The sequence below is a fragment of the Acinonyx jubatus genome, chromosome A2 (assembly GCF_027475565.1).
Source record: "Acinonyx jubatus isolate Ajub_Pintada_27869175 chromosome A2, VMU_Ajub_asm_v1.0, whole genome shotgun sequence".
NCBI lineage: Eukaryota > Metazoa > Chordata > Mammalia > Carnivora > Felidae > Acinonyx > Acinonyx jubatus.
Genome location: NC_069383.1, coordinates 46,945,503 through 46,954,308, shown reverse-complemented (window position 1 = coordinate 46,954,308; position 8,806 = coordinate 46,945,503). Strand labels below are relative to the sequence as shown.

Sequence of the window (8,806 nt, the reverse complement as noted above, 5' to 3'; positions counted from 1 at the left end):
CGCGGGCTGTGGGGAGGCAGGGGGTGGAGTTCGTGTCTGATGGGTCAAGAGTTTCAGTTTGGGAAGATGAAAAAGAAAAGCTTTGGTGATAAACGGCGGGGATGGTTGCACAACAGTGTGGACGTACTTAATACCACTGAACTGTACGTTTTAACACGGTGAAGACGGTAAATTTGACATTCCGTGCTTTCTACCACATAACATGTGGAAGGCAAGCGACATTGGGGAATACGTTGGGAGGAGGAGACGGTCCCCTTGCCCCTCCCCTACGCCCAGATAACCTGGGCAATTGGAGTCATTTCTGTAGTTACAGATTTTGTTTGCACGTAAGCACCCAGTTAGTGATTCATTTTGCTGCTTTCGACTCCTGAGCGAAAGAGTAAAGCAATTTCCTCCTTTTCCTCCTTCACGGCAAAGAACCAGGATTTTGTGTTCTTCAGTTCTGGGCCCACTTCTCCCGTGGAGAATGATTGGCTTTTCTGTGGTTTAAAGGCTGCTGAAAAGGCAACCCCCACGCAGGTCTCTATTTGGTCAATTTGGTCATTGGGGGCCCTTCTAAGGAGGGCTGGGAGTTACCCGAAATGGGGAAGGGTTGGAGCAGGGAGGTGGAGACTGGGAATTTGAGATGGGGGGGGGGTGGCTTTGAAGGGCTGGGAGGGGTTGCAGACTCAATACTAAAAGGAAGATGTGGATGTGGGGGGCATGGGTCCCCAGAGGGAAGTTATGTTAGTACCTGAGAGAAGGAGCCACTGATGGCTTGCAGAAGGGTTCAAGGCAGGGCCCGTGTCAGTGAGGAGGTGCGCATACGCTCACATGATGGCCACCTACGGTGTGGAGAGATGCCCACCAAGGGTACAGAACCAATGCCCGTGGCAGCAGCAGGTGGCAGAAGGGGCCTTCCGCCCAGGACAACCACAGTGGATTAGGGAGCAGGCACCACCTTTATTTTGGGGGACCACACACACTTCCCTTTCAAGTGCCAGTCCCTTGAAGGAGGGGAAAGAGCCCAGGCTTGGGTGGGGGGAAGGAGGGAGGAGTAAGTGCTCAGCTGGATAGGAGTCGATGGGGAAGAAACAAAGACGTGTGTCGCTGCCTACATCTTTAACAAGTGCCTTGGAACACATCCAGCCGTCACAATTGTCCAAATTTTACTCCAAATCCAATCTGTGACTCCTATTGTCTTCTTCCACTGGGGGACACTTAGAAAGACGTAACAGATGGCTGTGTGTGGCAATAGTGTTCCTTCCCCACTGCCAGGAGTGAGTTGTTTTTTTTTTCATCGATGCCTTTCTCTTTCATCCAAAAATAATTTTTCTTCATATCAAAAGCAATACATTGTTTTGATATCGTAGAAAAGCATAAAGAAGAAAATTTAAATCTCCCACAATGCTACCAGCCCAGAGACAACCACTGCTAAAATTTTACTGCACTTTCTGCCCGGTTTCTCCCCCGTGCATGGGTTAGTGTCTTTGGCCAAATACGTACGTCTTTCAGGTCCCGCTGCCCAGGTGTACTGATGAGCCTATACTAAACTTTTCTGATTCCAGGCCCTTCATGCAGCAGCAGACAAAGCTGGTGGGGGGACAGTGTGGGACATGAGTCAGAGAGAACACTAATCCACCCATAAGGGACTTAAATACCATCTTCTCAGCAGATTCCTGATCAGCCACAGACCTGATCTGACCATAAGCAGTTTAGATTACATTCCGCTGGTTCCAAATGTTTGTTGGAACTGGTGTGATATTTGTCCATAAAAACAAAATTATAAATGGTGGTTAGATTTGCAGGCCATAAAGCTCAAGATGACCAGCGGTGGAACTGAGAGATCGTTGATAACTGTTCTGATCACAGATTCCTCTTAAGCCCTTCTGAAATCGTCCCTCGGAGACCTGAATCCCGGATGTCTGAGTCTTGACCACTCCCCTTGTCTACCCTAAATTTTCAGAGGGTAGGAGGACTCAGGTGGGAGAGTCACAGCGTCATTCACAAGTCCAGCACTGCTAATTAGGGAGTCGGTATTGAAACCGTGGGCTTTGGAGACAGCCCTGCCTGGGTTCAAATCCCAGCGCTGCCTGGAATTAGTTATGTGAGTCTGGGACGCTCGCTTAACCTCTTTGAGTCTATTTTCTCGCCTATAAAGTGGGAATCATAATGCATATTCCTAAGGATTTCTGTGAAGGTTAGAGAAGATAGGACGTGAATTCTTGGACTCGAAAATGACAATATCCCACAGATTCCCACCATTGATTTAAATTACTGAAATGAGGACCTTTCTTAAATATCGATAAATACACTCTTTACAACTATACGACCAAAGGCAAGAGTACAAGTCGAGAAAAACCAACAGAACTAAAGTTGGCTCTTGTGATTAATGCTGTTATTTTGCTGAAATTAATCCGGCTTCTTGAAACACCAGTTTCTAGGACGGGGTTCTTTTGAGCCGGGCATCCCGAACCCACCATGTGCCGCGCGATGGTTCAACTTGCCGACAACCTTTCTCGGGTCTGGACATTGTAACCTGGAGGGCTGTAGGCTACGTGTGGCCCATGGATGGACGTGTTTCACCTGACCCTCATAGGATTCATTTTTTCCAATTAGCTGCCGTTATAAAAGAATGAAGATATTACACCTAAAATGCGCTGTTCCCGCTCCTCTTGAAAGGCTGGAAGAGCCAGCCCTGCAGGACTGCAGGGTCGGGGGGGTGAATGGCAGTCCCCTGTCACCTGAGCTGGGCTTCCCAACTCCACTCTCCTGGCTCTTCCCATGTGCGTAAGCTGCCAGCCTCTGTGGGATTTGCTCTGGGACCTCTTCCTCTGTGACTTACACCCGTTCCTCAGCAGCCCGTGACGGCCAAACAGCATTTCAAGACACCCCCAAAAGGTAAGAAACACAAGAGCAAAAAAACTTCTGCTGAAATTGTGAGCAGCATTCCGTTCTCCCGTGTCCATCCAGATGACCCGGACGAGTTTGTTTGCGTACATGTGCTTGAAGGTTTTTATTGAAGCGCAAAGACAAAATGTTGAAATCCTCCTAAGCTATCCTTCGTTCCTCCAGGATCCCCGAACCCCCACTTTGAGTGCCGATTCCCTCTCAGAGTCCGCAGGAGGAACCAACGCTGCCGACACCTTGATTTCAGACTTCCAGCCTCCAGCACCATGAGAGCATACATTTCGGTTGTTTTAAGCCACCCAGTCTGGAGTAGTTTGTTAGGACAGCCTTAGGGAGCTCAGATAGTCACCTTGCATAGAATCGGACCCCAGGAGAGAATGAACCGGACGTGACTATCATTGAAGGGAAAGAAACTGAAGAGAGGGAATAGTACCAGTCCAAAAATGCAGTAGGTGGTTCCCCATCCCTCGCCTCTGGCGGACACGCGAGTGGATTATGGCCCATTCTCCCCCACGCCGCCACCATCATCAGACCCCTGCCCTCTTCTGTCTGTGGCTTCTTCAAGGTATACTTTCCACTGCCTTGCACCTCCTTAATCTCCAGTCTTCTCTCTCTACGTATGTAGTGAGGGCTGGGTAGAACAGAACACCAGAACAGGTGCATGGCAGGGAGAGACGGATGAGAAGCAGGGTCCAGCTCGGGGGTGGGGGGTGGGGGTGGGAGATGGCTGCTGGGAAAGAGGAAGGCCAACGCAGCCAGGAAGCACACAGCATCTAATACACATTCTGTCCACAATTGGAACCAGGCAGACCCCGAGAGACAGCATCTGAAGACAATGCCGGAAGTATCTCAGAGAGAAGTCTTTGTTCTGGCCTCGCCAATACAAAACAAAACTGTTTTTTTTCTTTTCAGGCAAAAAGACACCTAAATAGCACTCCAGTCTTCAACAGAGCTGGGTGCAGAAACAAACCACCAGTTCATGCAGTGTGAGTTTTTAAGGGTATGTTCCAATTTTCTGCGCCCTCTTCCAGGGCAGATGTGAAACCTTGTGTTCACTCCAGTGCTCCTTTCCGGGCAGCGCGTGGGGGCTTTCCCAGCCAGTGTGTTCCCCCCTCGCACATCGCTGCCTGCCACGGTCACGGACAGCACCTCAGTTGAACTCTGACCTGTCTCGTCCTGACGCCCACCAAGCCTGCTGCTGTCTGTCTATTGTAACATTTCTGTCTGTCCTCAGATCTTTGGAATAAGCTGACTGTATTTCACCAGACCTTATGGCTCCTCGTCTGTTACCTTCACGCCCTTCACACTGACGTGCTGTGCTCAACTTTGCAACCAAGTGTTTCACTGGCTGGTGGCGTTTTCTCCCCCATTCCCGTCCTACCCTCCTGCTATTTGCATTGCATTAATATGCAAATAAAACGAAATGAAACACTTCCTCTTGGGTTGAGAATTCGCAGTTTTAGGGCTGAAGATGGGCTGCTTTAGTTTTTCATAGACTTTTGTGACACCACGTTCTGCTGCTGTGTTGGAACGTAGGACCGTTCCCAGATGTGTGCCTGCCTGCTTTCCTTATTCTCTTCCTTCCCCTTTCTCTCTCTTGCCCTTGCTGGGGATCAGGACATGCTATCCCAAAATATAGAATGCCAAAATATTGGCATATTGAATGTATTTTAAGCTGAAAGAGTTTGAGAAACTGGCAAAAGCAGGAAGGTCACTCTGACTCCCCTCCCCTCCGCCACCCTTCTTCCTTGAAACTGGTCGTAAAACTCGCATGTGAGAGGTACCCTCCCTACACCTGGAGGAAAGGAACAACCTTATAAAAAGAATCCCCCCAAACAGGTCTTGTTAATTTTTCCCCAGTTTACTATACTTACCTCAACATATTAACCTATCATATTCCTCCACGATTGTCCACTCGTCATCAAACCTAGCCTAAAAATACTCAGGTCTAATTGTTCCTCTGGATCTTCATTTCCTTATGAAGGCTCCCATGTCACGTAAAACTTAAATAAATTTATGTGCATTTCTTCTGTTAACCTGTCCTTGTTACTTTAATTCCAGGGACCCTAAGAAGGGCAAGGAAAATGTTTTCATCTCCTATACGCTCTATTTCTTCTTTCCTTTATTTATGTTGTGATGGTAAAATATATGTAACATAGAAGTTACCATTTTAACCGTTTTTAACGATATGGTTCAGTGGCATTAAATACATTTGCTAGCAAGTTAATTTTGTAGATATCAATAAACTGATTCTAAAGTTTATGCAGAAAGTCCAAAGAAAACAGAATAGCCAATAGTATATTAAAGGAGAAGAACAAAGTTGGGCAACTGACACTCCCCAGCTTCAAGACTTTTATTCATTTATTTAAAAAAGGTTTTTTTGATGTTTATTTATTGTTGAGAGAGACAGAGACAGAATGCGAGTGGGTTAGGGGCACAGAGAGAGGGAGACACAGAATCTGAAGCAGGCTTCAGGCTCTGAGCCATCAGCACAGAGCCTGATGCGGGGCTCGAACTCATGAGCTGTGAGATCGTGACCCGAGCCAAAGTCGGACACTCAACCGACTGAGCCACCCAGGCGCCCCTAGTTTTTTAATAAAGCTACAGTAAGTGTGGTATTGCTGAAAGAACAGACAAATAGATCAATAGAACAGAACCGAGAGCTCCGAAGCGGACTCACATAAATACAATGAACTGATATTTGACAAAGGAATGGAAGCAAATACAATATGCAAAAGATAGTCTTTTCAACAAATGGTCCTGGAATGACTGGACATCCACATGCAAAAAGACGAATCTAGACACAGGCCTTATATTCTTCACCAAAATTAATTCAAAATGGATCAGAGACCTGAATGTAGGATGCAAACCTATGAAACTCCTAGGAGATAATATAGGAGAAAATCTAGATGACTTCGGGTATGACAATGATTTCTTAAATACGACACCAAAGGTACATGAAAGAAGTCATTGGTAAGCTGGACTTTATGGAAATTAAAAATGCATGCTATGCAAAAGACAGTGTTGAGAGAATGAGAGAAAAGCCACAGAACTGGGAGAAAATATTTGCAAAAGACATATCTGATAAGGGACTATTATGCAAAATGTGCAAAGAACCCTTAAAGCTCAAAAATAAGAAAACCAACAACCTGATTAAAATCTCAGCAGAAAAACCTGAAAAGACACCTCACCAAAGAATACATACAAATACAGGGTCCCTGTGAGTGGTCAGTCATTTGAGCACTGACGGCGTAGAGCCTGCTTGGGATTCTCTCCCTCTCCCTCTCTCTCTCTCTGCCCCTCCCCCCACTCTCTCTTTCTCTCTCAAAATAAATAAATTTTTTTTTTAAAAAGAGAGAGAATACATACAGATGGCAAAGAAACATATGAAAAGATACTCCACATCTTACTTCATTAGGGAGATGCAACTTAAAATAAGATACCACCTCACACCTATGAGAATGGCCAAAATCCAGAACACCGACAACACCAAATGTTTGGGAGGATGTGGAGAGACAGAATTCTCATTCTCTGCTGTTGATGATGCAAAATGGTAGAGCTATGTGGAAGATCACTTGGAAGTTTCCTATAAAACTAAACATACTCTTAACATATGACCCAGAAATTGTGTTCTTTGGTTGTAAGTCAAATGAGCTGAAAAGTCGTCTGGCATCGTTACTCATAATAGCCCAAACTCGGAAGCAATCAAGGTCTTTTAGTAGGTAAATGGATGTATAAACTGCGGTACATCCAGACAATGGAATAGTATTCAGTGCTGAAAAGAATGGAGCCATCAAGCTATGAAGACTTCATGACAGATTAAGTGAAAGAAGCCAATATGAGTAGGCTCTATACTGTACAATTCCAACTATATGAGATTCTGGAAAAGGCAAAACCATGGAGATGGTGAAAAGATCAGTGATCATCAGGGGCCAGTGGGAAAGGAGGGATGAATAGTAGGAGGAGAGAGGATTTTTAGGGCAGTGAAATTATTCTGTATGACACTATAATGGTAGATATGTGTGATTATACATTTATCAAAATCCATAGAATGTACAACACCGAGAGTGAGCCCTAATGTGAACCATGGACTTTGGTTGGTAATGATGTGTCAATGTAGGCTCATCGCTTGCAACAAATATACCACCCTGATGAGGGATGTTGATAAGGGGTAGGCTGTGGTGCGTGGCCATAGAGTTATATGGGAACTCTGTTCTTTCTACTCAGTGTTGCTGAAAACTGCTCTAAAAATGTCTGTTTAATAAATAAATATTTTAGATAATTCAATATTCACTTACCATATGACCTTGTCCTTCCACTCCTAGGTATTTACACAAGAGAAACGAAAACGAATGCCCACACAAGGACCAGGACACAAATGTTCACAGAGCAGTCTTATTCATATGAGCTAAAAACTGGAAACAACACAAATGTCCATCAGTGGGTGAGTAGATAAATAGGGCATATCTATGAAGCAGAACACTGCTAGCAATAAAAAGGAACACGCTGCTGATATCCGTCATTACACTGAGTCAAAGAAGCCAGAAGCAAAGGGTACATATTATATAATGCCATTTATATAAAATTCTAGAAAATGTAAATTAATCTGTGCGGTGACAAGACAGATCAGCAATGTGGAGCCCAGGGGTGGAGGAGGAAATTACCACATGGGGCATAAGGAGACTTTGGGGGGCAATGGAAATGTTCTATGTCTTAATCGTGGCTGTGATTTCACACATGTGTATTCCTGTTAAAAGTCACCAAAGCGCACACTTTAAAAGGGTGTAGTTCATTATATGTAATTACATCTCAATCCAGTAGAAGAAATCTAATCACTTAAATTAACAAAGGGCTTTCACTTGAATCAGGTTTGTTGAAAAATTGAGCATTAGGACTAAAGAAAAGCCGGATCTGGAGGAGAATATGTATTAGAAGCTATCAAAATGATTTTTTGGTCCAGCGTTTCCACATCAGGAAATTGATTTTAAGGAAATCACAAGAATGTCCATCCTCATATTACTCATAAAGGACAAACTGAAATGACCTAACGGTTAATAAAGGGCATTATGGCATACACATATGCTATTCCATTATCTAACATGAAAAGTCATGTTATTTAAGGGTATTTATTGACACAGACTTTTACAATACACTAACAAGGGGAAGGGGGAGTCTGTTTACCAACACACATATACGGTATGATCCCATCTTTAAAAAATATCATTATGTCCCTAAATACATAGAAGTCTGGGTGGTAGTAGTCACATGGGTGGGTATGACATCCACATGGGTGGATCCAACATCTGTTCTCTCTTCCATGGTGGTAGAATGTTTGACAGGGTTCATGTTCATCCAGCTGAAGGCTACATTTCCCAGCCTCTGTGGCAGCTACATATGACTATGTTCAAGCTAATGGGATCTGAACAGAAGTGTTTGCGACTACAGGTGATTTCTCTGAAAGGCAAGGGGCACGTTCTCCCCGGTCTTTCCACCTTTTCCAATGGCGGAATGAAGCAGCGGTGAAGAGCCATCGTGGACCATGCACACAGGGGAAAGAGCCAGGAATGTTGGAGCAAGAAGATATAAAAAACCGGGGCCTCTGACCGTGTCACAGAGCAGAGCCAAATTACCGACTCCAGTGTTTGCATGAAAGGGAAGTGAAATCCTACGCTTTTTAAGCAACGATTTTTCTTTGGGTTTCTTAAATGTGGCGAATCAATAGCTATCCTACTCAATGCATGTAGGGAAAAGACGGGTTAAAGAAGGGAGTGGTTAAGAGAGAAATGCAGCCGATAGGTCAAATAAGGTGGGGGCCGAAGAGCTGGTGACCCCGGGGAGAGCGTTTTCAAGGGGGAATAAGATCAGAACCTCAGTTCTAAGAGTCAACTCCAAGTGAGGAAGGATGGACAGTAAATGT

At 44.9% G+C, this 8,806-nt stretch overlaps 1 long non-coding RNA gene across 1 annotated transcript; it reads left to right on the top strand.

The window, feature by feature from the left end:
* The first annotated feature begins 658 nt into the window (after nucleotides 1-658).
* On the top strand, nucleotides 659-8,205 carry LOC113604089 (uncharacterized). The gene is made up of 3 exons (XR_003425905.2): nucleotides 659-2,880; nucleotides 3,802-3,889; nucleotides 7,215-8,205. It is a non-coding gene; the product is annotated as an uncharacterized LOC113604089 (long non-coding RNA).
* Nucleotides 8,206-8,806: the final 601 nt, after the last annotated feature.